The sequence below is a fragment of the Typopeltis vanoorti genome, chromosome 24, assembly GCF_054136105.1.
Source record: "Typopeltis vanoorti isolate ZY-2024b chromosome 24, IOZ_Tvanoo_1.0, whole genome shotgun sequence".
Taxonomy (NCBI): Eukaryota; Metazoa; Arthropoda; class Arachnida; order Uropygi; family Thelyphonidae; genus Typopeltis; species Typopeltis vanoorti.
In genome coordinates, this window is record NC_143572.1 from 65250039 (window position 1) to 65254682 (window position 4644).

Consider the following 4644-nt stretch of genomic DNA (forward strand, 5'->3'; position numbering starts at 1 on the left):
TCAGAAGCAGGATTTAAAATATAAAATTATTTAATACATCCTTTTCTAATAACTCAAGGATTAAAAAAAGTTGATGGTCGAGTTCCAATTCTTTTCAACTTAGCTTTGGAACACATTATTCGATAGTTGGCAATAGACACAAAAGACACGAATAACCAAATCTGTGCAGATTGTAGCATACGCAGATGGCATTAACGTCGTGTCAAGAATCAAACATAAAGCAAAAAACGTATTTGGAATTTTAAAAAAATTAGCATATGAGAGAGGACTAAAATTCAATCAACAACAACAACTAAAATAATGATTAATATTAAATAGGATCAACTCAGTTAATTAATACGTAATGATCTCTTTATAGTAACAAACTTATATTTTATTATGTGATTTTGTTTCTGTAATTTATATTCTACCAATGACAATAAATAAGCTATCCAAGGGATAATATGTCTAAAACAGCTATCGGTGAAAATTATGAACCTTGAAATAGAAAAAATTGGAACAATTTAAATATTTAGAAGTAATGATCGCAAACCACCGAATGAGATGGTGAAAGTGCAGATCGAATAAAAAGGGGGGGTAATCATATTTTTATTCTCTCTCATCTGCACTTAGCTCAAAATATATCTATCGAAACACTCAAGTACAAATATATAAATCGATAATTGGCTCTTGGTAAAAGACTTAGAGATAATCCAAGAGCAATAAGGATAGATATCGCTAGTGAAGACTGCAAAATCATACAATATCCAAACTGGAGAAGTAAGGTTTAAACAGACAGGGTTGGAGGCAACAAATCTAAAAGGTCAAGACTCGATTTAAACTGTCACCACAACAAGAACTTGCAGTTAGGTATATAGTATTTGCTTATTATTCAAATATTACATGATAATTGTTGCAAATTAGAAATGTAAAAATTATTATTGCTAACGAATGATGATTTTTGTTTGCTAAAATAACCGAACAGGTACATCAGTAATTCACTACCTGAGGAAAAAAAAAAAAAAAAAAAGGCAAAAGTAATACTTACACAGAAGTACTCATTATAGACGATATACACAGAAAAGTGCTAGAAATTATAGTGATGATGAAGATAATAATAATCAATTAAAACTACAATAAAAATAACTCGCATTGCGCAATTTGCCTCCAGAAAAGTCCAGTTTAGTCCCCCATCTCCTAGTACATTACTCCGCTTTACTTAACTCCCTTCCATACCTAATATCTTCACCTCAATAACTTATCACAGCAGTGCGTTTTATAAAACGCATAGCATCTATCAGAATTGGTTTGTTCCTCCAATCACATGCATATTTGATCGCTACCCATTTTGCACGAAAGGCAACGAACTTTGTCATTTAAGAATCTCTGGAAAAATTTATCGTACTATCTCTAGTTTATGGCTCTAATATATTTATTTATTTATTAATCATGTAGTGCTGTTATAGTAATCTGAACAACCCTTGGCGGAACATATCAGGAAATTGATGATGATGATTTATTTATAGTGGCAGACATATTTTATTATGTAATTTTGTTCCTGTAAATTTTATTCTACAAATGCCAAAAATAAGCCATCCAAGTAAGTCTAAAACAGTGTTCAGTTTAATTGTGATAATATCACAAATTAACTACTCAACGCTGCCAGGCGTGCTTCTTCCCGCGTGAAAGGTTGTTTGAACTGGTCCGAAAATTAGTAGCTGAACAATATGAAAATTTAGGAAAAATTAACTCAAGTTGAGTATGTTTAATATTAAATTATTTATAAGTTTAATAATTCGTTTTAATAGAAGTTCATTTGAATTTGTTACCAAGCTGAGTACAGCTCAGTTGTAGTTACCGATATTGCCAATAGGGGTCGCACCTTTTCGGTGTGAGGAGAGTCACTTTCTGAGTGCTTAAAAAATGTTTTACAATTCCTAAATTTGTAGCACTGTATACCAGCTTGCTGTGATTAAGTTCGCTTGAACCGCGTATTATGTTGATTATTATTTTTTTTTTTTTAGTTTTATGTGAAGTGTTCTGATGTATCTTCTAGATTCTTTTTGTACTAATCTTTTGTATTAAAGTATGTCTGTCAAATAAATTGGCAATCTTATTTTAATTTCATTTATCTTCTTTTTATTAAATTTCAATATTTATCCGAAAATTCTCTCTTCACCCACCGACAGACGATTGGCCCTCCATAGAGCAGATAATAAAAGTAATTAATCTGTTTCTAACGTTAACTGTTTTGTTTATAATAATAATTTGGCAAAAATTCATATTTTTATATGCATAATAAGAATAATAATCTTAATAATAATAATAATATAAGGGGAAAAAAATACGATATAAAGTTATAACCACGCTACTGGCCAGGACGTCCAAGTTACTATGGAAATGAAGTGCATATTAAAATTGTAATGCCATTCATATTACATTGTCGATGCGTATTTGATCCATAATGGCCGGTAAGAAAAATAAATCAAAGGAAATTAAAAGCGAATGGTAGGAAAGAAAAAAAAAGCCAGCAGCTCCCGGTGTTCCCAGGTGGTTACCATCCCAAGTACTGACCGGGCCCAACGTTGTTTAACTTCGGTGATCGGACGAGAACCGGTGTATTCAGCGTCGTCTGACAGCTGGCTGATTTTAGACTGTCTAAAATACCCTATATATACAATGTCGGCAATACAGTTCAAATTTCATGAAAAAATGGCAAATAAATTTTATAAAAAGTAAATTTAATTCTTAATACAGCAGAGGTTATAGACAAAAATGAAAAATTCTCTTGTAATGATCATAAGCTACCATATCTCCTGCTGCGTGTATAATGACGTCATCGCTGCGCAAGACCAGTTGATTATTATCAGAAGTTACTGTCAAGACAGCGGCGCCTGATTAAGTTTCTGTAGGATCAATAATCGTTAGCAGCTTCATTGTGTGAGTAACGGGTGACCTACATTAGTGGTGGTTCTCATGCGATATAACTCACAGAAGCGATATAGAGAAAATAAGAATCATAACGAATAGAAGCGTTGGGAATTAGTGACGTTCAACTGAATCTTTCCAAAGTCTTTACGAGTCGTTGATTGTAGTGTTACGTTGTAATTGGTAAATTAAGTTAACTGTTAACTTCTGTTGCGTGATGGACCTCAATCCCATAGATTATTATCCCTTCATCGCTAGGAAATAGATTTGTATTAAAGATTAACGAGCACTTGGCTTACCCTATTGTGTAAGCAGTGCGGAAACGCCTGAACCGAAAAGCAGAGCAGCTTTCGGCGCTTAGATAACTCCTGAATGAGTTGCTTGAGATGAAAAGCCGCTTAGGTGAATAAGTAGTGGTAGTGTTATGGAGCAACGAGGAAATATCTGGGATATCAGCAACGATATGCAGGAGAACGTGTCACTTGTTGATCATGGAGAAGATGACTTGGGTATTCCTAATGAATTTGTTGGTATCGGCTTGGCTGGGGTTCATTTTGCTAAAGGCTGTTAGCTTCTTCCCTAGTGAGGCAGCAAGAATCAGTGCAGCATTTTGGCTATAAGCTGCCGAGGCTCCAGGTAACATTCATGGAGAAACCGTAGAAGCGAAAGTTTTATAGGCTGTAACACCCCGCACTGCGCAATCTGGCGCAGGTTTCATGGCTTGATTCTGAGTGGGCGGGACTAACGCCGCTCTTGTCTTCTGTAGGTTTGGCTGGAAGTGGGCCGCCACAATTCGCGCATTTAGCAGGTGTAGACCGTGGTTTTGTGCAAGTGTACGAGGAATGGCTGTCACCGCACTTTACACACTTGGAATCTGCTTTACATAACTTTTGTGCATGCCCAAAATTTTGGCAGCGATGGCATTGACCGGCGGATGCCTTTCTTCTGAGTGGTTCGATCTTGATGACTAAGCTGCAAACTATCTTACGGTCGTAAATTTCTCTGTGGTCGTGACTGATCTCCACTAAGACCAGAGGCATGGGACGCTTGTCTGCGCGGTACATGCGCGAGATCTTAATTGGTTCAAGGCCTTTTGATCTGAGGTCAGTAGCTATTTCATCAGACGTAATGATTTCTGCGAGACCTCTGATGGCTACTTTTAGTTTTTTTTTCACTCTTGAGTTGAAATGTATGATATGGGACATTCAGTTCGTCCATAAGTCTGGTGATCCGACGGTAGTCCAACGCCCCTTCTGGCTGAATCCGGATTCTGTCATTTGTGTTCTTAGCTGATATAAATTTGATGTTGATGTTTTTCATTGTCTCCGCTATTAATGACCATTTTTCTTTCGATCTTAGAATAACTGGAGGAATCCTCTCTTTGGGCTGTGCCTCTGAGTCCGTCGCTCTTTCTTCAACAGGTTGTGTTGTTATGTCCATTGGAGCTGTAGTTTCCAGTGGATGGGGTATTATTTCAGGATTAAGTAATAGTGGAGATGGTATATGAATGTAGGGGAGAGTGCACTCCTGTGATTAGTCCTAGGCGGTGTCACGTTGTAATAATAACGAATGCTATCTGAATTAGTATAGTGCATGTCCTAACAATTCATCGCCGGTTAAAATTCTTCGCGGACAGTTCATCGTGGGAAAATTCATCCCAAGGAAAAATCATTGCGGGAATATTCAACGTGGGAAAACTGATCGTGTGGAAAATTAATCGCGGGAAGTGATTATCGC

At 36.3% G+C, this 4644-nt stretch overlaps 1 pseudogene; it reads right to left on the bottom strand.

Moving 5' to 3' along the window:
• Positions 1-2504: 2504 nt before the first annotated feature.
• On the bottom strand, positions 2505-2623 carry LOC150093343 (5S ribosomal RNA; annotated as a pseudogene).
• Between the last annotated feature and the right edge of the window lie 2021 nt (positions 2624-4644).